General features: G+C 40.6%; 1 long non-coding RNA gene across 1 annotated transcript; it reads left to right on the top strand.

The window, feature by feature from the left end:
• Positions 1-841: 841 nt before the first annotated feature.
• LOC143643725 (uncharacterized) lies at positions 842-17,581 on the top strand. Its single transcript, XR_013156351.1, has 3 exons — positions 842-898; positions 17,130-17,243; positions 17,513-17,581. It is a non-coding gene; the product is annotated as an uncharacterized LOC143643725 (long non-coding RNA).
• Positions 17,582-24,777: the final 7,196 nt, after the last annotated feature.

The raw sequence follows: 24,777 nt of genomic DNA, 5'->3' as shown, positions 1-24,777 counted from the left end.
TGCCTGCCATGCCGGAGGACCTCGGTTCGATTCCCGGCCCCAGCCCATGTAAAAAAACAAACAAACAAACAAAATATAATAAAACAAGAAAATGTTTAAAGATGTTTCCCTTTCTTCCATCCTTCCTTCCTTCTCTCTGTCTTTCCTTCCCTTCCTCCCTCTCTCTAAAAAAAAAAACAAAAAAACAAACAAACAAACAAAAAAAATGAACCTACCTCTATGACAAATTAATACCATAACGACAATAAAAGGGGAGGGGAAGAAAATAACTTATGTTACTTTGGAAAACAGTGTTTTGACTGTATATCATTAGGCTAAATACAAAAAGATTCTGCGCAATTTTTGTACATCATTGGTAAATTTAATCTTTTCACAGGATTATGAGCTATAAATCCCGAAACTCTTTATGTGTGTCCTAGGATTGTGTAAATAAGCAAATATATTTTGGATAATGATCTCACTATTAGAGAAAGTGGAAGACTGAAATAAATCCTGTAGAGTTTGATTGAAATCAGAGATTTCAGGATGAACTTTATATATACTATATATTTTACTTTGTATATTTATGCATTTAAAAACTTAACATATTATATAGATTTAAAATTAATCTATTATATATATAAATGCATATAATATATAAATATATATAATGGCTAGATATAGACATTAAAATGTGTGTGTATGCTTGTGTAAAAATACTTATGGCTGATTTGAAAATGTTGCGTACATTCAGAAAAGCCATGTTCTTTCACTCCTAATCCAATCTTGTGTGGGTGGACATATTGTTCAGGGTGGAACCTTTTGTTCAGGTTGTTTCCATGGAGATGTGACAAACCCAAATGTAAGCATGACCTTTTGATTAGATTATTTCCAAGGAGGCATGGCCTGCCCATTAAAGGTGGGTCTTAATTAGTTTATTGGAGTCCTTTAAAAAGAGAACATTTTGGAGAAAGCACAGACCCAGACATTTGGAGATGCAAAAGATGCCAGAAACCCCAGGAGATGCCAGAAGCTGAGGGAGCCGTTTGAAAGCTGAAGCTGGGAGTACAGGACAGCAGATGTCACCATGTGCCTTCCCATGTGACAGAGAAACCCTGGACAGAGGAAATTGGTGTTTCTTTGAGAAGGTATCCTCATCTTGAAGGCTTAATTTGGACATTTTCACAGCCTTAGAATTATAAATTGTAACTTACTAAATCTCCTTTATAAAAGCCAATCCTTTTGTGGTATGTTGTATTCCAGTAGCTTCAGCAAACTGAAACGAAATTTCATTTCATTCCTAGTTCCATCCACTCTCCCAGGGCCTCGAGACAATGCTATCTTATAAACAAAGAGCATATTTAGTACCCAGATCTTGATTTCTAAATACCATTCTCCAAGAAAAGAAACCAGAGCTCCTAGGAGAAATGGTTTATTCCAGGGCTGGGGAAGAAAAAAAAATAACATATGCCTGGACTGTTTTATGTGCCAGAAAGTAAGGAAGTGCTTAAAAAAAGGGATAAAGACTTGTTAAAAGGATGCATGGAAGATCTTGAAGGAGTTGTGAATAGCATAATCTGGTATGGTTTGAGAAAAAGAACTAAATGATAATAACCATACCCATGAATAAAATAAATAGCCATCAGTCCATATTTATATTAAAAAATAGTTGAATAAATAAACAAATGGGAGCAAAGGGAAAACTTTCCCTCAGAGCAGAATTCCAGTTGATAAAAGTAGAAAGAATGGTGGAAATAGGAAATCACCACTAGGGAAACACAACCGTAATATTTTTTGCAAACAAGGATCATCAGTGGGTGCTAAAATTAGTAGGCAAAAGTATGATGAAGAACAGGATATTAGCATAGTCTCAAAATGTTTCCCCACAAGATATTTTTATTAATGAAGAAGTAAAAAAAATTGTAACCTCATAGTGGAGAAACCTGGTAGATAGCACCTTAATCAAAAGTGATAAAAATTAATATATTGACATCATGTAACTCCTGATATGATGCCTTGAGCAGGGCAAAACACAACCTCTGTGAATTTTTTTTTCCAAAAATAGAGAAATCTAACCTAAGAACAAGATATACTCAAAGTGAGGAATAGTCTACAGATAATAGTCCAAGACTCTTTAAATGTGTCAATATCATGAAAGACAAGGAAAAACCTGGGGAATTGTCACATATTGGAAGAGGCTGAGACATGACAACTGAATTTAATAAAGGATCATGGAAAGGATCCTAGGCCAGAAAGAAGACATTTGTGGGAAAACTGGTGAAATTTCAATAAGTGTTGCATCAGTGTTAATTTGATGATTTTAATAATTGAGCTATAGTTCTGTAGGGGAAGCTGGGTGAAGGGTATATGAAAACTATTTTTGCAACTTCTCTATTATTCTAAAATTATTTCAAAATAAAAATTAAAAAATACATGACATTTGCCTCAAAACAAAATTAATGCCTGTCAATTATAGAAAGTTGGGAAAATTTAGAAAAGCACAATGAGAAAAAATAAAATGATCATTAATCTTATCACAAAGAGATCAAATCTGTGATTGCTTTGGTATAATTATATATACGTTCATTTATATTCCAAAACTAGCCCTCCTTATGCAATCTGCTTTTTTTTCAACTTAATATATTATGAACACTGATCCCATGAAACTGATAATCTTCAACATTGTTTTAAATGGCAGCAAAGCATTCCATAATACAGATATGTAAATGTATTTAACCCAGTATTTCCTGAAGCATATTTTGCAGAATCCTAGTTCCGGAGTGTATTAAGAAGTGCTGTGTAATACAGGGGGCTCTATGCCAAATGAATTTGAGAAACACTGAGTTAAACAAGGTTTAGTAGATGCCTTTATTGCAGGACTTTTGAGAAAATACGTTAGTATGTTTTGTAACTCTCCAAAAGAATGATGTAATATGTGCATTCCAAACATATTTGATCACACAATCCTGTTTGTGTATGTGTGTGTGTGTAAGTGTGAGTGTGTGAGTTTGAAGAATATTCTGAGAACAGTTTCTACGAAACAACTTTTGGGAGATTCCAATCTCCTTTAGATAAATATTTTCAATATTTCACTATCATAAATAATGCTCCTGTGACTATCTTAGCACATAAATCTTGCAAATATCTCTGATTTCCTTAGGCTCAAATCTTAGAAGTAGAATTGTTGGGCCAAAGACTATACAGCTCTCAGTGTCTCTTGATATCCAATAGACAAATTGTGCTCCTGAAGGAATGACTAATTTACGTCCTCACTAGCAGTGTAAGAAAAGAGAGATACCCTGGAAGGAGATCGATTTCAGAAGCTTAAAGAAGGGACTCAACCTGAATTTTATCAGAGGTAGGAGAAAAGGGGCTCAGTTAGCTTTTCTGAGCTCTTTTTACTAAAAGGGCATTTCAATACTGGACTGGGTCCAACACTTTCTTGAAATTTTGTAATGTGAGAGCTCAGCACTGGTGCTGTGATAGTTACTTATGTGATAGCTGGCTGGAACCAGTTCAGTCTTTGCCGCTTTAGAGTTACCAATCAATTTTACTCACCATCTCCAATTTTTTCTAATGTTTTTAAAGCGATTTATTCCATTATGCCAAATAATTCCCATGCTTGGAATCAGAACTGCAGTCAGTTCACTGTTCTTTATTGGTCATCGGGATACGTAGAAAGTGGGGTGGGTGTGGTTATTTCCCTTGGTGTGGACATCCCAAAACTTGGAGACCGTCTGTCCTGAAGCCTGGCCCAATCAGAGGCCAGTGAGGCCCTAGAACTTGCAGGAGTCTCAGTGAAGCTCAGAGCTCGGTCCAGAGGGGATAGTGCTGTTTGGTTTCCTTTAGGAGTGAGAGGTTCTTAGTTTTCCTTCAACCACATGAGTCTATCAAGAAATAAGGAAGGGTGGGCCATGGTGGCTCAGCAGGTAAGAATGTTTGCCTGCCATGCCTGAGGACCCGGGTTCGATTCCCGGTCCCTGCCCATGTTAAAAAAAAAAAAAAAAAAAAGAAAGAAATAGGGAAGCTTTTGAAAGGTCTGCCAAAGCCAAAAACCATGTAATGGTGTGTCTCTGCTGCACCATATGTGCACGTGGAACTAAGTACCAGACTAGTTTCTGAGATGGATTAGCCTTTGTGGAATTACACAGAGAACTTCGGGAGGCAGAGTGGCATGGTGCAAGCACCCAGCCCGGGAATACAGAAGCCAGGGCTCTCCTTCAGTCGCTGCCAGGAAGCTACCTTACCAACCAGCGGTCGGACCTTAGGCAAATTACTTAAGCTCTCTGGGCCTCCTGTCACCTCATGTATAAAATTAGGGCTAGAATTACCTCAATTTGCATATCCAGCTGTTAAGGAAAACTCAAAGGTATTGCAGGGAAATAAAGCACTTAATTTGTAATCAGCACAACTATTTATGACATATTAATAAAAGTTAGACAGCAACAAAGACCATATAAGTTTCTCCTTGAGAGAACATATTTCTTCTAGGTGGCCTCCTTTCTGACCTTCCAACTCATCAATTTCTTTCCTGCCTCAGGACATTTGCACTTACTGCAGCATTTGCCTGAAATCTCTTCCTTTTGACTGGATGCTCTTTCTTCTTATTCCCATCTCAGCTGAAATGTCACCTCCTCGAAGACGCCTGTCCATAAGCCACTTGCTATCCCATCATTCCCTTATTTCAATTTCTTCATAAGTTCTGAAATGATCAAACCTATTGAGTTTCCATGTGCCTATTGCCTGTTTCTCTCCACCAGAATCTAAAATCTATGGAAGAGTGATCTTGGAATCTTGTTTACCTGGTGCCTGGAACGTTGCCCAGTAAGTGCAAATAAGGCAAGGAGGAACTTAGTGGGTTGGAAATCAGAAAAGAGGCCACAAGGCTGGAGCTTTGTGGATGAGGAGTGTGAGAGGTGATGTCAGGTAGGCAGGTAGGGGCTAGGCCACATAAGTCTTACTGCCTTCAGTGACCAGTGACGTCATTGTAGGAAAACCTCGGAATCTTCTCAAATGCATATATATTTTAAAAAGAAAATCATTTGCAAACATTTATGCTTTGCCTATGATTAGCAGCCAATCACTTGAGGCAAACCTCACAGGTGATCACCACATTCCAATATGTCCTAACTTTTATAGCTTTAGGAGATAACCTAAAAGACAGGGGATCTGAGCAGAACTGGGCTCCAGGGAGAGGCTGCAGAAAACCTGTGAGTGCCTAAAGTGAAGTGGAAATTTTTGCTTCTACATGTAAGCACACATGTGTGTTGGGGGGGAGGGGATCTATTACCTCGGTGGAGCCCTGTATCCCCTAAATTTAAGAACCATTGATCTCTGCTCTCGGCTTCCTCTGAACACCATGTCTCTGAACAGCAATTTGTCCTAAGCTGGTAGGTATGCTTCCTGTTTATTTAAATCACAACCTAAATTTGTGAACCATACTTTTTTTTTCAATAAGCAGGTAGGGAAGTAAATGTGGGAGGCACTTTTTAAATTGGCCAATTAGCAAATGAAAACATCTGATGAATCAATGCCCATGTGTTAAATAACTCCAGTGCAGGTGACAAGGGGCAATTTTCTTCCCAATGACAGTGGCTGAAATATCCATATAAGATGATCTCTAAATATTTGACTGTTGCCTTAAAATAGCTATCCTGATATTTTTAAAAAGAACATCATTTTAAAACCCTTAGCTTATTTTTTAATTTATAGTCCTTGGGAAAAAAAAAAAAAAGAAGTGGCTGGCCCAATCATTTATATGCCTGGGCAAAAGCTATACATCTATATAAAAGTACAGTGATATATTTCTGTTGCTGGTTTAATGTGCTGCTCCTCGCCCTGCATGTTCTGATTCATTGGAGAGCAGCAATCATGTCGACAGGCGCTGCTCTTCAGTTCCCATCAGCGACAACTAAAGGCCAATTCAAGGTTGTGGTGGGGTCAAGAATCTAACACAGTTGCTGATAGAACCATTTCCCTTCCAGCCAGCACTGTCAGTGGAACACACTGGGAATAGACAGGGAGGCTGGCTGTGTGTGTCTCTATCTTCCTGCTTTCCTTTTGTTTCCTTGCCAGCATCTGCAGTGTGTACCAGCTGAGCACCGTTAGGGAATAGAGGCCAGTCCATGGAAAATTGATAAGGGAGAACATTTCTAATGCTTCAAGAATTTGGGGGGGAAAAAAAAATCCTGTCCCTCCGCGCAAACAAGTCATGTAACAATGTATTACAGGAGGGTCAAGAGCAGAGAGAACAGAGGGGAAGGCAGAAACCAGAGAGGTCTCAGGGCTTTACAAAGAAAATGTTTACATTCCAGAGACTCGGAGGGTTAATTAAATAACCGTGTTCTCCGTTCTTTCATTTCCCAAATAGTGCCTGAATGAGTGAGTATGCTGGCTCTGCAGCTGCTTTGTCTGTGCTTCTGACTCATTCAAGTCTGTAGCCCAAGCTTGACCAGAGAGCCAAACCCTACCCCCTCGTTCATAGGGTCAAGGTAGGTTTATAAAACATAATAAAAAAAACAAAAGTCCAAAGAGAGTATCTCCGACGGGGCTTCTACGGGTGGTGCCATAATTTTTGTAAGCTACGCCTCAAGTTTCGTTGCAATTAAAGATATCTGGGAAGTGGCGTGAAGGGTGAAGTTAAGGTCTAAGCTGGTGGTGATGCAGGTTTCCTCAAGCGAGTTGTTCCAAGTCAGTTTCCAAAAAGCCCGGAGCCTGCCAGGTATTGAATGACATTGTGTAGAGGTTCTAAGCATCCAATTACAAGTCGGACAGGACACAGAGGGGTTAAGAACTCACCCAAGGACATGCCAACAGATTGGAGCCTTGAGTCCAGAGTTAACACTTAGTCACTGGTTTTCTGGCCTCTCAGTTTGGGATTTTGTCTTAGTTTCCTAGAGCTGCCATTATAAAGTACCATCAACTGGGTGGCTTAAAAAATATATTTATTGCCTTACAGTTGTGGAGGCTAGAAGCCCCAAATCAGTTTGTCAGCGGGGCCATACTCCCTCTGAAACCTGTAGGGGAGAAGCTGTTCCATTTCTCTCTCCTAGGTTCTGATGGTGGGGCATTCCTTGACATGTGGCAGCATAATTCCAGCCCTCTGCCTGTGTCTTTACATGGATGGCTTCTCTCTGTGTCTTTTATTATATGGTTTCCTCCCCTCCTATATCTATCTGTGCCTTTTCTCTCCTTATAAGGACATCAGTCTATTGGATTAAACCCCTCCCCCCATCCCAGTATGACCTCATTTTAATTCATCTGTAAAGACCCCATTTCCAAATAAGGTCACATCTCAAGGTACTCAGAGTACATATCTTGCTTTTTTAGATATAATATTATTGCACACTTAATAGACTACAGTATAGTGCAAACGTAACTTTTATATGCACTGGGAAACCAAAAAAAAAAAATCATGTGACTCACTTTATTGTGATAGTTGCTTTATTGCAGTGGTCTGGTACCGAACCCATATCTCTGAGGTATGCCTGAATTTCCTTAGCTCAGATTTACAGAAGTAGGATTGCAGAGTCAAAAACTATGGGAAAAAATTCAATACTCTAGAAAAATATTGTCACATTTCTTTATAAAGGGGTTGATGAAGTGTGTAGTCACTAGCAACTAATCAAGCAAAACTGTGAAGTGACTAAGAACAATTTATGGAGTTAGACTAGGGTTTCTCAACTTCAGCACAATTGATCTTCTGTCCAGATAATTTTTTGTTGTGTATGGCTGTCCTGGGCATTGTAGGATATTTAGCAGTGTTCCTGACCTCTACCCACTAAATACGAGTAACAACCCCCCAGCTGTAACAAAAAAAAATGTCTTCAGACACTACCACATGTTCCTGAGGGGAAAATCACTCCTGGTTAGCACTTAACTGTGTTAGATAAACTTCAAGTCGTATTCAAGTTCCACCATATGCTAGTTATGCCAATGTGATCAGGTGACTTAATGTCTCTGGCTCATCATTTATTCACTGTAGACTAGGAATGGTCACACCCAGTTTAAGGATTACTTGTCAAGATAATCCATGCAAAGTGTTTTGCACAATGCTTAGCACTTGGGAAGTGCTAGTAGCCATTTGTAGTGGAGCTCAGAGTGTTATTGTTTCTAGAACCCAATGAAAAGTTCTGGCCATTATGTATGAATGAAAGAGATTGGTCTTACCATCAGCAAAGTATTGATGTTCATTCATTAGATACGTGTTTACTGACAACCCCCACTGGATTCCAAGCATTATTCTAGGCACTGGGGGTAGAGTCATGAATAAAGCACAGTCCTCTGGAGCTTGCATTCTAGTAGGGGAGACAGACAACAAATAAGATTTGAAAAGTAAACCATGTGGTATGTTAGAAAGGGGATAAGGAATTGTTTGGGAGGTGGGAGAGGTTGAAATTTTAAATAAGGTAGCTCAGGACATTTCTACAGAGAAAGTGACATTCAAGTAAAGTCCTGATTTCACCATGTGAGTAGCTGGTAAGAGCAATCCAGAGGGAAGGAATAGCAAGTGCAAGATCCTGAGAGGAACATGCCTAGGGTGTTCAAGGACTGGCAGTAGGTTAGGGTGCCTGGTAGAGAGAGAAGCATGGACAGAGCGGTAGTAGAGGGGGTTGGAGAGGGAATGAAGACGGTGGTGGATGATTGGCAGCAGGTCTGATGATAAGGGCCGACATTGTAGGGCCTTGGCTTTTATTCTGAGGAAGATGAGAAGCCACCAGATGCAATTGTTTTATACACTCTTAAATAATTTTTTATGAAAACTTGTTGAATCTGGATTTAGGAAATGTAAGTGTCAGCCCAGGGGATACATACTATGAGCTAACAGTAGAGAAAGGTGAAAAATCTGCTTCCAGGGCTTATCCAGCCTTGCTCTAAATCTTGCTCTTTGGGAATCACACCCTATCCTTTACTGAGAGACATAACTTGGATGAAGGCAAAGGCTCAGGCTCAAGAGGAGAGCTGATTGAAGGGATTTAGTATCACCTCCTTAGTCAAGGAGATTCTCTTTCTTCTGCTTGCATATCATGTCCACTCTCGGAGATGCAATGTTCTCCCCAGAACGTGAAACTCAATTGTCATTCCTCTCTCTGTACAAAAAAATGAGGTTTTAAAGAATCTATGGAAGATATGTTCTTTGCCTTTTCTTTTAAAAATGATTGGTAAATTAAGTGTTGGAGTGATAAATGGAGACAATAAAAAGTACAAAGTGATATGGGGAGGGCTAAGGGACTCCGACTATAGCTTGTCCTCATGGCTGGACAATTCATTTAAACAAATGTCCCTGTCTTTTGGGGTATTTGGGATGCTGACTTTCTTGGTGAAACCATCAGTGGTAGATATTCCTCAATAGTCTTTTCTTCCAGCGTTATGACTCGGACCTGTGTGGCTACCTTTATGCATGTCAGCAAGTATAAACACATGCTTGAATGCGTTCTTCTTTAGTCCAAGTTGATATCTATCTGAATTCATTTCAGATAAAAATCTCGACATGCGCTTGAACTCAAAGGTGAGAGTGCATTTCGTTCTCATTTTATGGAGCAACTCTCCTGGTAGCTCTGGTTAGGCAACTTGACTCATCTGGAAAAGGTGGTTCTCAGGAGTGCCTACTACTTGGGACAAAGTGTTGATCTCTGTTCTCGGTGCAAGCAGGATCGACTGCTTGGTGTTTCAGAAGGTTTGGGGCATTTGAGGTGATTCTGTGAATTTTCGAGATTTTAAAATACCTCTTTATGGTTTTTCAGAGCAAAATGGTTTACTCCCCTTCTGCCTTCTGCTATTCACTTTAGGGCTATCATTGCAGAATCTGCTGAAGGACCAAAACAGCTGCCTTAAAAAGCAGTTTTCTTTTTCCTGTCTAAACGTCACTCATGCTTGGGTCTGCATTCATTCATTTCCCAACATTCACTGCCACTCTCCATCTCGGATTTATTTCTTAACAGTGAAACTCATCCCTCTATGGGCTTCATCCCAAAATGGGAATTTGGTCACTGCCTTTGGCCAATGGGCAGGCTTTAGCCCTTTGGGATGGCAAAGGGCTGCAGTTTCAGCGATTCGCCTGCTCTTCAGTGGACATCCCTTTGGCAGAGGCATCCAAGCCATGGGGCGCACATTCTGCCAGCCAGTCTGTGACTTTTATGATTTTTCTTGTCATCTAATGAAATTGCCTCTTCAAAATCGATAACTTTGAATGTGAAGAAAAACTGGCTCTGTAACCATAATGTTGAACACATTCCGCCTCGTTTTTAAGATGGTATAGATGTCTACTGTTTGCCTCAGTTATCATCATCCTTCAAGCTGCTCTGAGAAGTGGCAGGAAATTTCCTCCCCGAATCCTCCAACCGCAGTGGGTGATTTTGATGGCTTTAGGAAGCATCTATGGTTTTACGTGGACTCATACATCAATTTCGGAGTATAGGGCCTGGTTTGTGATTGTCTGCAATGGCAGACCAGACCTGAGGCCCAGGAAGGGGTCACAGCAAGTGATGTGAAAGAGTCCAGCACAGGAATGGGGAGATATGGCTTTACCCAGCTCTCATTTGAATTAGATTTGTCTACCCTTTTGGTGAAGAAATATCAAACTTGAACCAATTAAAGAATAGAACAATCTTTACTAATGTGCCAAATCCTGAATGGAATGGAATTCAAGTATGACCCAACCCGATATCACCACCAGGTCTACCCACCCCTCCAATCTCACACTGTGGTAGAAGGAAAGAGGGTGCTGAACTATTGAATGAATGAATAAGGATCAAGGGACAAAATTTAGGGCCCAAGGGTACGAAAAAAATATGAAATAACTCTGCATAGTAAACCCAAAATGAATAAGTAAACCAAAGTGAAAGTATCTCAGTTCCCCCTTTTCGATAGAAGATTGAACATTCTGGTAAATAAAAGGAAATGAAATGATTCGTGGAATATTAATTCACATAAATGGAGTTACAGTTTTCCAACATCAGAGTAACTTACATATAACCACCAAGTATATAAGAAGTAGCAGGATTCAAATATCCTTTGATCTGAAATAAACCCATCGTAATGAAAGTAGTGTCTATACAGATTTCCTCTTCTAGGGCCCCCCATTGAAAAAGATGAGCAGCCCGGCTTAGCCATGGGGAGGCAGTCTCCAAGACAAGGGGGTGAATGTGCCTTTTCTCAGCATGTGTTGCTTGGAATTAGGAAGGCTTCTAAGTCTTAAGGGACAGGTGTATCCTTCTTTGCTTATCTTCACAACTGAGAATCTAGAATATTCCAGTTGCCTCCAAAATTAGCAGTGAATTGGGTTAACCAGCTTTCAAATAATGCAAAGGGTATATATCTGGAGGGGCAAACTCTTTCACTCCATAGGGATTCTCTGGCCCCTTGCAAGAGGTTGTGGCCACCTCAAGCTCCCATGGCCTGAGGGAGGACCCATACATGGCTGGCAAACGCTGGGGTCTGGAAGTATGTCCACAGGGACTTTGTAGCTTGCTTTCTGAACAAGTCCAAATCAGAGGCACTTCTAGATTAAGCTCAAATAGAGGATTTTTGGGTGCAACTTTCTTGACTAGAGAAACAAGAGCTAGGACAAGAGAGTTGCTAATGGAAGATTCCAGGCAAAGCAGTCAGGGCAGACTGCCAGCTCCCAGACTAGGCTTGGCAGACTGACAGTGGAGCTCTGACAGGGAGTTTCTCTGTACGTTTTAGAAGAAGGCAGAATAGATCTAAATGCAGCCAACCTATTGATTTATACTCTTTATACTGGACATGGCTTTTTATTAAAGAAAGCAGATATTCAATAGTGTTAACTAGTAATGGGGATTGACTCTTCACTAATTGCACAGACCTTGGCATTAATATACTTTAATTGAACCTGGGCTCTGTGTCCCTCAGATCAATCTTGAAATTTTCCTCTAACTCTTTCTGGTCAAAGGACGTGAACAGCACTGTCACAGAGGGAGACCTTTTATAATCTTCTTTTATTTTTTAATTCATGGAATGAAAAGGATGAGGGACTTTCTTTTCTTCCAGAGGGCCAGATAAGAGGGATAGTTTCGTGACCAGTAAAATGCATAGAAACTCTGGGTTGAACTTGACTGTGGAGCATGCTGGTGCTGCTTGGAATTCAGCTGCAAATGCTGGAAAATAGTCTGACTTCCCGTGCACCTGGCTGGGTCCTGCCCTTGCTGCACTCTCTAGGCAAAAAGACTCATCACTTATTTATCGTTCATTTGTTAGATTTATTAAAAGTAAATAGGCTCCCTGACAGGAACTGGGCTTGTATGCAGACCTGGGACTGGGAATGTGAAAATACAGGCCTTTGTGGTGAAGGTCTCCAGCAGAATCTGACCCCACCCGAAAGCAAACAGCAAGGAACATCAGAGTCTACCTTGAGGAATGATATTTCTGAAGTTCCCAGGGATGGCAAATGTTCCATCTCCAGTCCTCCAGGATCCATTGCTAGATTCTTCCTCAGGCCATGCATGACTAAGGACCTTGACATGAAGTTCTCTATGTCAATGAACTTCAAACCCAAACCATGAGACTGAGGTGTTCAAGGAGGCTGGTTTTATCTGTCTCATCTTTGAATTCAACATTGCTTGGATTCAAGTCAGACAAACCTCACTGAATTCCTGGCTTTGCCCTTTCTGGCTGTGTGACATTCATCACGTCAGCCTCTCAGAGCCTCTGTGTCCTCATTTGCAAAAGTAGGATAATAGAAACATGTGCTTCTCAGGGTTATTGTGAGATATGAATAAGGCTTTTAGGGCATTGAGGTTCCTTAGTAAAGACCTATGAATTGTGACTATGAGGTTTACCATCCCCTTTGAATCCCTTGCATGTGGACAATGGGCATTTGGTAAAAGCAAGTTCAGTGAATTAATTCATACCTTGATTCAACTATTTCTGTGCCTATTATGTGCCAGGAATAGCTTTTTAGTGCCTAAAACAAAGATACATCTCCTGTGACTTCCTGGAGCTTGCCTTTGGAAGGGATACAGGCAATTAAACTATTTGAAATGTAATTTCAGAAAGTGAAAAATGCTGTAAAAAAAAAGCATAATAAAGGGAAAGAAAATGACTATGTGTGTGAGGGAGAGAGAGAGACAGAGAGAGAGAGAAATAGAGAGAGAGAAAGAAATAGGGAATGAGAGTATAATATGCAGAGAAGATGTGAATAACTAAAGAGGGTTTTTTCCGGGTCCCGATAATGTATCCTGCCCCACTTGCTTTAATTCCTCTGGCCACGTGTTCTCTCCACAACTTCTTTGTTTATTCCATGAACTCTTGTGTTATAGAGTTTCTCACCATATGGTAAGGTAAGAAAACTCCCACTAACTATGGCTCCTTATTCTTTTCCATCCTTAGCTCCGCCTTCTTTATTTAAGCCCAGGAATTCACCTCAAAAATGAACACAACCTGGAAAATTTCCTACAACATTTTACTTGAGGGCGTCAGGGAAATTGTATCTGACTTCTGTACCTCTAAACTTGTCTTCCAGAAGTGGACAGCCACGAATTCAAGATGTCTCAAAGGTGGAAGGGGATTCTGCTTTCTATTTGGCCCTGAAAAGTGTTACGCAACCGGACTGCCATATTGAATTATTTTCAGCAGTAGGAATTCTTCGTTCCCCATCTCAGACCAGGCTTTAATTTGAAAGTAATAACATGTGGGCAAAGCGCAGATGCGCTAAGTTGCTGCCGAGGGCTTGGTCATTTTGAGGTAATTGGTTTTACCCAGTTGCTGATTCTTCCCTTGGACAAATGAGAAATCAAACTACAGCTCAGTTTGCAAAGAAGTCCACGTCAGCATTTAGCCCAACTACTATTTCAGAGCTTGTTATGTTATTGGCAATAAAATGCAACTAATATACTGTTAATTAATATCACATCCTACAGCTAATTTATCACATTATTAATCACAGTGATAAAGTCAAGGAAAAAGCAGCTCACCTTTAGTGTCTTTTCGTCTCTAATAAACACTTGCATTTACGCACAAATATGTGTTTTGGTCAACACTGCCAAGTGTCGGATGAGTGTATTCTATTTTCAAACAGTAACTTGCCCCTCAGGAATATTTTATTTAGCAAGACAGGACTTAAAGTGAAAGGGTAACCATTTCTGATTGTAACCTTGGCTTTGTGCTTCTAGTAATTATCCTTTAATTGCATTACCCTATTTGAAATAGAGTTGTAATTGGAAAAAAACAATTTGACATTCCCTGATGCTTACTCTGACATGCACTATTTGCTTTTTATTCAAATGTAAATTTTCTCCATAATACTATCAAAGAAAGAAAAAAAATTAAGCAAAATTGAAATGTCAGTAGCAATTTCTGACATGCAGGCAGTGTCATTCATTTGTGCTGTCTGGAAGGCAAGCCTTTCAGTTCAGATGGTGAAAACCCTCACACTATGAAATTAGCATGCTCTGAGAAGGGGGTGAGAGGAATGGCAGAATCACAGATCCATCCCTTTGGGGTACATGTCCACTTACACAGTGGCTTCAAAACATCAAACAAGGGGTCAGCTATAATTTTGGGATGAATAATCCTTTCTGCTTATAATATTTATTTTTTCCTTAAAGACTGAAGGAAAATGAACTTAATCTTAGAGTTATTTCACCTTAGGCATCCTGAAGATGTAATTTTAATTTGGAGCTTGTGATAGGGAGCCCTAAAGTGGCTCTAATGATCCCAGGCTCCTGATAGTCACACTCTCGTATAATGTCTCCTTGCGTGTAGGCTGGACCTATTGACTTGCTTGTAATGAATGCAACAAGGCAAAGGTGATGGGATATCACTTCCAAGATTAGATTGCATGAAACATTGTGGCTTCTCTCTTGGGCTTCCCTGTCTTGCTGTCTCATGTGCTCCCTCTGAGGGAAGTCAACAGCTGTGTTGGGAACTGTCCTGTAGAGAGACCCTCTGGGAATGGAGGGAGATCTTCGATCAACAATGAGCAGGGAACTGAATCCTGTGATCAATCACGAGGGCGCACTTGGAAGTGGCTCATCCCTCAGTTGAGCCTTCGGATGAGACCACAGCCTGACAGACCCCTTGGCCACAACCTCACGAGGGAGCTAAAGCCAGGGACACCCAGCTAAATGACATCTGGATTTCTGACTCACAGAAACCAGGAGATAATAAACATTCGTTATTTTAAGTTTCTAAGTTTGGGGGCAATTTGTTATGCAGCAACAGATAATTAACACAGGGCAGGAGATTATTAAACAAATAAATAACCCTAGATAGGCTTTCTTTATCACATAGTTTTGTGGGAAATAGCATAACAGTGATGGGGGCAAATACCAATTTTGCCACTACCTCAGTGTGTTGCCTCTGTTAAGTCACTTCCTGTGTCTTGATTTTTCTTTTCTTTATTTTAGGTATAATTTACACATGAAATTTTCATGCATTAGAAGTGAAATAATAGATGCAAAAACACTCATAAATGTTCAAAGTATTGTGCATATGTGAGATAATTAGTATTTAAAGTTTCTCATAGTATGGACAATAATTCTCTTAGTTCCATACTCAATCAATGCAGGCCTTATGGTATAGGGGACTGAGCACTTGTCTATCCTTCAGGAGACCTGGTTTCCAATCCAGGTTTTGTCACTAACAGCTGCATAACCTTGAGAAAGCCACTCAAGTTCTATCAGTTTCAATTTCCTGATCGGATAAATCTTTAGGACACTGAAAGGAAAGAGAATAGGACAAGTCAGGTTTGATTGACAAGGGCATTCTAGGAACATGGGTATAGTAATTAGGACTCTTTGGTCCAAAGTGACAGAAATCCAACTTGAAATAGATTATTTCTGGGAACCACTTTAGGTTTAAAATCATTGATTTTAAGTATTTGTTCAGCGTCTTCAAGGTTTCTAGTGGAATGTGGCGGTAATTTTCCTTCACCTAAGAGTCTACATTTTAGGACATTTGTATGTCAGGGTGAGTGAGAAAATATGTTTCTTGAGAGCATGGTTAGTTAAGTGAATTAATTATGCATGCAGGCACTGAACAGAAATGTTAGGGCAATGGAGTGAGGATACTGGGCATGACAGAGTTGACTACCAGGGTCTCTTTCCGGTCACCTGATTCTTCCTCCCAGCACACTTCCCAGCACTGAAAGGAGGGTCTTTATTTTAGGAGGCATCTCACATACCACTGGCAGCCGAACTTTGTAGCTCTAACCTCCAGAATGTGACACAGTCAGTACAAGCACTGGCACAGCCCTTAGAGGAAATGGCTCCTTAAATTTTTCACCCTAGGCACCTCGCCTTGCCTGCCTCACCTTAGACCTGCCCCTGTGTGATTTTCCTTGGTCCCATCAAACATATGCAACAGGGCTGTCCTTGTGCACAGAACAGGCAGCTGCCTGCCCAGAGCGCTCTAAGGATCCGCGAAGATCACAACCACCTCCCAGCTGCCTTCAGCGATATACAAACATCTAAGCACTTGGTCTTTCCCTACGGCAAGAAGGTGGTGGCGAAAGGCCCATAGGATTTAGAATGAAAAGATATGGGTTGGAATTCAGACTGGTAGAAACACAACTGGGGAAAACTTGGGCACGTTTAATTTATTTGGCCCTAATTATTCTTTTCTGCTAAATGAGGAAGAAAATAATCTGCCCTGCCTTCTGCATTTCTCTGTATCAAGGAAAATACCAATTGGAAAACCATTTTGAAATCTGAACAGCTGCATGTAAAGTTGTATTTATGGATGTATTGATTTGCGAAAGCTGCTGGAATGCAATATACCAGAAATGGGTTGGCTTTTAGAATGGGGATTTATTAGCTTACAAATGTACAGTGCTAAGGTTATGAAAATGTCACAATTAAGGTATTAACAGGTTGATACCTGGACCCTGAAGGCAGGTTACTGGCATCTGGGACATCTCTGTCACATGGGAAGGCACATAACCAACATCTGCTCATCCTTCTCTCCTGGGTTTTGTTGCTTTCAGCTTCTGGTTCCAATGGCTTCCTTTCTGAGCTCTTTGTGGTCCTCTTTTAGCTTCTCTGGGGGGCTTTTTCTCTCTCTAAGCTCTTTTGACTCTTTCTGTCCTTTATCCTCTTGTAAAGAATTCCAGTAAAAAGATCAAGACACACCTCAAATGGGGTAAATCACTTCTCAATGGAAATAACATAACCAAAAGTTCCCACCCACAACAGGTCTGCACCCAGAGGAGTGGATTGAAAGAACAGTGCATAACAGCTTCAAACCAGCACAAAGGATGGAAGCGTTGTTCTTCAGGAGGGGTATAAATATCCAGCAGCGATAATGAGGTTATGTGATCAACCCCTAGGGTAACGAAGGGAAGGGAAGCAGGTCTGGTAAGCTTTGATTGATGAACACAGAGGGAGCATGAGAGTAACAATCAGGACCCTTCACCCCAAAGTGATGGGAACCCCAATAGTTTAGGGAAAGATGAGGGAACTTGACAAAGGGGCACTTAACCTGGAGAAGAATATGGGTGGGGTTGATCCTCGGGGGAAAATCAGAAAAGAGATTCAATCCCCACCAGGACTCTAGTTCTTCCTTCTCTCCAATTCAGACTGTCCTCCACCATGCACTGGGAGTGTGGCTGATGTGAGTTTCCAATCTTCAAATCCCGCCACCCAAGGTAAGTGCAACCACCCAAGATAAGCTGATCATCTTCTTAGGTTCAGTTTTACACATCCCAGCAAAGGATGATCGCTGGCTTGTCTGAAGTTCAGCTGCCTACTGCTGGAACGACTGAGGCCAGGGAGGCAAGACACATAACAGGAACTGCTCCCAGGGGAGAGGAAATGCCTGTGAGCAGCCCCTCAACTGTTGTTTTCTGCAATGAGGCACTGACCAGGTGGCAGGGCCACCAGATTCAGTTGCTTAGGTTGTGCAGGGAGGAACCTAAAATACCAAGGGGCTGCATGAAAGCACATCCTTCCTCAAGGAAATATACCCAAAAAAGTGGCAGCAAGAGGAGTTTCACAAAATACCATCTTGAAAAGAGATGGGAAAAATTTCCACTCCATTTCAGAGAAGCCCTTCTCAGCCCTTTGCCCAGAGCATATAAGTGCAAGGCACTTCATTAGGATGGTGATAATTCCATCCTTTCATAGGCATAAACCCCTCCACTTTTCATATTGATGGAATGGAGTGAGAATGTCATTTCAGCAACCAATATATATGGGAAAACGACAGCAAATGAGAAAACAGCAAACTGACAGTTCCTACTTTGAATTTAAAATAAACGACTGCCCTCCCCAATGTTTCAGTGGCATATTACAAATTGTAGACCCCTGCACCTTTATGACTCCCTGATAGGATAATTCGACAGCACAGAACCCACTGCATTTCTTCTTAATGCTGCCATGTTCTTTTCCTTCAAGCACATCTGTTTTAATCCTGACTCTGTCCTTCTCAAAAGCCTTCCATGCCCTCTCCCACTGTCTGCAAACTCCTTGTCAGGGACCCAATCTACCTTTCCAGGTTCATCTCCCACTTCCCTTCTAGCCTAGCATATTGGGTGCTCCTGAATATGCCTAACCGAGTCTCACATCCAATCTTCTGTGTGAGTTATTTCCTCTGCCTGGAATGTACTGCCTTTTGAAATCTTGTCTATTCTTTTTTTCTACATGGGCAGGCACCGGGAATCGAACCCGGGTCCTCTGGCATGGCAAGCAAGTATTCTTGCCTGCTGAGCCACCGTGGCCCACCCTATTCTTTAATAAACCTTTTCCTAAATAGATACAGAGCTCATTATTTATACTTTCTTACAGCCCTCACCACATTACCTGTTTTAGGTAATGTGGGCACTATGTTCCATTCTTCCAGGTGAAAGATCCTTGAAAGAAGGTAAAGACACAGTATATCTTACTATGTGTCAGCACTGCTGCACATGTCAAGTCTTATAACCCACATAAAAAAACCTTTCTACAGATGAAAACCTGAGGCCCAGAGAGGGTTAGTAACTTGCCCAACACCACACAGCTATGCCAGGATTTGAACCCTGGTAGTCTGAGTCCTGAATCTCTGCTCTTGACCACTAGATCACTTTGTTTCTTGTGAAGACAGTTGCAACGACCACAAAGCCAGCACTTCATTTTTTATTCATAATTTTGTTATTATTTTCCTTAAAGTAACCCTCAAAATTGCATTAATCTCAAATCCTAAAAAACAGACTATCTTGTTCGTTTTTAATCATTGTAAACCTTTTTTATTAATAATGATCATCATAATAATGATAATGTTCATCCCAATCTTTGCACGGAGAATTTACAAGTCATACTCAGCTATCTCATTGATCCTTAAAACAACATGAAAGATTGGTATGGTCATTTCCACTTTACAGATAATGAAACTGACCTCTAAGAGGCTGAGTGACTTTGCCTAAAATCATTGAGCTAGAAAGGGATGGAGCCTCAGCTGAAACCCAAGACTTCTGATCTCATATGTCATGCTTCCTCCACTCAGCCATTTGCTGCCTGTGGATTCTGAGAGCATTTCCAAGGTTTAGAAGACAGTGCTTCTCCCTGCCCCTGCCCCATGCAGACCCATTTGAAGAGCATCCATCTCATCCAACAATTATCTAAATTGAAGTTGTCCATCTGCCTTTTAAGTTCCCCTTTAGCTAATGAACCTTTTCAGCCAACACAGGGCGCTTGATGTTAATCACACACAGAGAAGTGCAGTCTCAATCTGTTCACCTTCCAATAGATGGGGCCTAAAAGGTAGAGAAATCACATTTAACTTTTCAAGTCCTGATCTTAATAATGTCTTAGTGGAAGCTTCCTCAACTACTTGTCTTGAAGAGATTTTCAAAGCCCTCAAATAATTGCTAAATGATATTAGAAATACATTTGCCTGTATCTAGAGATTTTTGGTAAGCAGCTTCTAGTTTGTCATTCTGCATTACAGAAAGTAGAATTATGTTACAGAGAAGCATCCAGTTTTTTTGCGTCTGATACACAAACATATTAAAAAAACTAGAAAAGCCCTCAGTCCTTAGAGAGTCTAAACACTAACCCCAGGGGAATCACTCCATGTCCCCAGTCATTTCTGAGGAAATACCATCTTTACATGCCAGGCAGGAGAACACCTCTGCCAGAGTTCTGTTTCTCCTCCAGAACTTAGTAGTAAGGAGGTCATCTGAGGCAGCAGCTGAGCATATAAGCCTGGCCTGGGTGTGACGCAGGGCTCCACCCCTTACCAGCGGATGATCATGCATGTCAACCACATTCATTGATTCCACAAATATTTACTGAGCACCTACTAAATGCCAGGCAGTGTTGGAGGTGTCAAGGAAAAATAGTGAATAAAATAAAACTACCTCATGGAGCTGCCATTTCTCTGCAAAATGGGTATAATTGTGTGAGGTGGGGCAACAGAAGGGGCAGGTTCATTGGCCCAACCCAGTCGTGGACAGGATTTGCTCAGGTGGCCTTGGCCCTTCTAGAGCCCCTTTTAGCTACAAATAGTCAGCAGCATAAATATTCACAGGAGCCCTTTGTTTCCAGATTTTTTTTTTCTGATGGGATTCTGCTGATATTATTTTACCTGCCTTTCATTAAAGAGTTCCAAATGCAGTATTTAACATAAATCCTTGAAGTAGTGGCTCAAACTCACTTCCTTTCCTCTCACCTCCAGGTCTCAGTGGTGGTGGAGGTGGTTGGGAATGAGTTGGACAGTCCAGCCAAGAGACCGCTGCTCCCTTCAGACTGGGGAACCTTGTGCTATCCCTTGGGCCTCCTGTGATGTACCAGACCCCACGGCCTGTACAGAGACAGAGTCACTCTGTCTCTGATAGCCAAGCATGCTGTGCTTTTCTCCCATGCCCAAAGTATCATGCTTTCCTTTTCTTCCCTTTTCCTTTCCATCTTTGGGAATCCATTTCCTAGTAGGGTCTGGGGTCCATTTCCTTGCCTAAAATTGTCAAGATGGAATGAAACAAGAGCCATCAAATCTCATGAAATTGCAAATATCAAACTACAAAAATGGCGATTTCATATGGTACACCTTTCCAAGGAAGAGAGAACGGAAGGAAGAAGGGAACAGAGGAAGGAAGGAAAGCTAGAGGTAAGGGCCAGAATTAGGTAAGCACTCATCTGTTTTGTTCTTTAAATAATAATTATCACTGTAGTTTATTGACTGCTTCCTCTATATCACACATGGAGCTAAGTTAAGTTCTGCATTCACCATTCAATTTCCACAACAACTGCATGAAGTTTTGTCTTGTTGTATTTTTCTTAAACAATTCCCATTTTAATGATGCAAATCTGAGGGTCAGAGTGGTTAAGACACTTGCCCAAAGTCCTACAGTATCTGACCATGAAATTTGTGCTCTCACCTGCTAAATGAGAAAAGCTATGAGTCATTAACATCAATGATTTCTACCACCTTCTGTTTTTTTTGGCATGGGCAGGCTCCGGGAATCAAACCCGGGTGTCTGGCATGGCAGGTGAGAATTCTGTCACTGAGCCACCATCGCACCGCCCTTCTACCACCGTTTTGTAATGCTGTATTTTATAAGAGTAATTGTATTTAGCGTGGGAAATTTGGAAATTATAGAAGGTAGGATAGAGAAAATAAAAAATCATATCAAATCATAGACAAATTCTAACATTTCAAATCTCTCACTGCTTTCTAGTCTGTTTTTTAAAAAACAAATTTGGAGTTGTCCTGTTTATCTGCCTTAGAAAGAGAATTAACATTAAGTCATGTGTATTGCTCCATGTCATTAAATTTTTCCCTAAAATCTAATTGTTTCTATTATATTTATATATAAATATTATGTGGTTAGTCATTAAAACTATTCTCTTGTTGAAAATTAGACAGTTTTACAATTTTTGCCATTATAAATTACATGAATGTCACTGTACCAAACCTAATTATAAGCCCCCAAAATGGCAGCCGTGTTTATCATTTAGAGGTGATTTCTCATCATTTACATTTTCTGGTTTGTCAATTAGAGTGACCTGCATGGCATGGCTGGACTGCTGGTGTGAATCCCCGGACCAAAGGTCGACTCTGGGCAGAGTGAAATGACTGCACCTTCTCCCTGGGCTTGGTGTGGCCAGGATTCCCAGAGGAAACGGGGCTGGGCAGGGAGCAGAGAGGCCAGTGAGAACTTGAGTGTGACTACTGTCCTGGCATCTGAGCTCACTGCTGGCTGCCACAGCGAACGCAGCTCTGCAGCTGCCTGGGCACTATGGACACCATCTGGGCCCAGGCTAGAGGTTCTCTACTTTCTGAGGCCCTGAGGTTGTTGCCTTCCTTTCTGTGGCAGACTTGATATCCACCAAAGAGAAAACGAGCAAAAAAAAAAAAAAAAAAAGAACTTTTTATTTCTTTTCCTTCCTTTGGTCCCCAAACTTTATTCTTACTTGGTCAAACTCACTTTCCCTACTCAAAGAAGAATGAAGGGAACTGACCTTTTTATTGGGAGCAGGTAGAAGAAAGGAAACAGAAGGTAGAAACACACCTATTAGATGCCAATAACAGATTTATCACTGGGTTCGTACTTCTTTAACTGTAGTGTTACTTCCTTTCACTGAATGTGTACTATGGGCTAAGCTCAGCATTTAATGCAATGTGGAATGGAAATGATCAAGCCTTAACTTAAATGAAAATTTCACACAACTTTGCTCAGATTGGCTATTTATTCAAAATTTTAGAATTTACCAATATTTATTTTCCTGCACACTAGAAATGTCAGACCCTTTACTCAAAGAATTCTAAAAATCTTAGACTAAAGTCTAGTCATTTTATTTTATTTTTCCCTTTTGGGCAGAACAATTTTGTTTAGGTTTGACAAAATTTAGCAAATAAAAATATAGGACAAATAATTGTTAAGTATATGCATGTCTCAAGCAATAGTTGGGACAGACTTACATACAGATATTGGCCGACATATGCTTTCACTGAAGTTACTTTTGGTTTATTTGAAATTCAAACTGGACAGGGTGCTGTGTATTTTACCTGGCAACACTGTTTCTAATGAATAAGGGTTACCATTTATTAAGTGCTATATTAGACTCTATACCACATGCATTTAATCCTCACAATATCTTTACAAGTAGGTATCACAATCAGCCTTTTACCCCAAAGGAAACTGAGGCCTCCAGAAGTCAAGTAACTTGTCTGAAGTCACAAAGCTAGAAAGTGGTAGGGACAGGATTCACATTCATGTTTGTCTGACTCCAAAGCCCATATTCTTTCCTCTTGATTACAAATACTTTCAATTGAAGTTAATTGAAGTATGGACTGGCCACAGGAAAACCCACTACAATCTGTACTCTAAAAGAGTATTTGGTTTTTTGTTGAAAGGACAACTCATACAAAAATGAGGTATGGAAGAAAGAGGAAATTTTGTTCTTCCCCATGTAATATTTAGAAGAAAGTTTCCCCCAAAGCATTTAAGCAAATAGCACTCTCACTTTATGAAACATATTCTAAATCTCTACCTTCTCCAAAGCAGGGTAAGAATTTCACTGTAAGTTTGTAGTAAAACATCGCCCCCTTCTGGAAAGTTAGGTATCATAATTGCAGGATGAATTTTTGAAAGTTCGCACGAAAGTACTATTCAATCGCGTGCCCAATCACACAAGTAAAAGCTGACTTTGCCTCTCATTACTCCTCTGAACGGGAGCAGAAGGAAGTTTGAGAACTGACTTGGCAACAATTTTCTATCTTTTTTATGGAGGTGGCTGAGTGGTGCGGATGGAAATAGATAAAAAAAGCTTTAATACAGGACATACCTTAAGTAACCAAACTGTAACATCATCTAAACCTTCAGAATCAAATACTGTCACGGATCCCAAATAGGAAGAATTACACATGCATAAGGCATGTGACCTTAGGCAAGTTATCTAAACTCTTTGAGCCTCAGTTTCAACATCTGTAAAATGAAATCATAAAAGTAGCAGTTTGGTAAGGCAGGTGTGAGCAGTATACTACTAAGAGTTAGGCTCAATAAGTGTGAAGTGGTATATCTGTTAAGCTGGTCACAATTAGTTTAACAGTATAGAATCAACTCTTTTAAGTTCAGCAACTTCATTGAAAAAGAGCCTGCCTTTTTCTTCTAGTTTTTGCAAGGCTGACACTCATTGGCTTTGACTGGCCTGGCAAGTCATGTCTCCAAACTTAAACCCATTTACTGAAGCTAGGGGATGCTGCACTTTCCTTGGTGATACACACACCCCTGGAACCAGAAAGTAAGGTTAGCCCCACTTAAACTACATGGGCAGGACATATAAGGGTGGATGTCCAATGGCAAATTGTGGAACTAACACCAGAAGGGGGAATTGATATCGGGTATGCAAAACACGATTTGAGGTTTAACAGGGGTGGTGAAACAAATAGCAAAGAACCCAAGATTTTCCCAAGGAAGAACCGAATGGATTTGATAATACGAATAAGAGAAAGAGCCAAAAATGACTGAGCTATATGTTCGCTGGCTCACCTAAAGCCAGATACAGAAAAAAAAAAAAAAAAATCAGGAGCTATTTGGGAACTAGTTCAGAATAGAGACTAGTTGGGTTACCTACTTGAATTCTGAGTGATCCCCACACTTGAGTCAGAATGGAGTTGGTTCAGGCCAAATCCTAGGCCAGTTAGATCAAGTATTTGAGGGTGAGGCCGAAGTAAAAGTATTGGTTGATGATCCATAGATGATTCCTATGTGCACCCAAGGTTGAGAATCACTGGTGTAGAAACTCTGCCCTATTAAGCAATAACTCCTCCTTTCTCTATGCACCTCCTCTCCAACCCCCATCCCCTAGTAACCTCCAATCTACTATGAATTTTCTTATTCTAGATATTTCATATAAGTAAAATCAC

This window comes from Tamandua tetradactyla, chromosome 8 (assembly GCF_023851605.1).
Source record: "Tamandua tetradactyla isolate mTamTet1 chromosome 8, mTamTet1.pri, whole genome shotgun sequence".
NCBI classification, from domain to species: Eukaryota; Metazoa; Chordata; class Mammalia; order Pilosa; family Myrmecophagidae; genus Tamandua; species Tamandua tetradactyla.
This window is presented reverse-complemented; position numbering and strand designations above follow the sequence as displayed.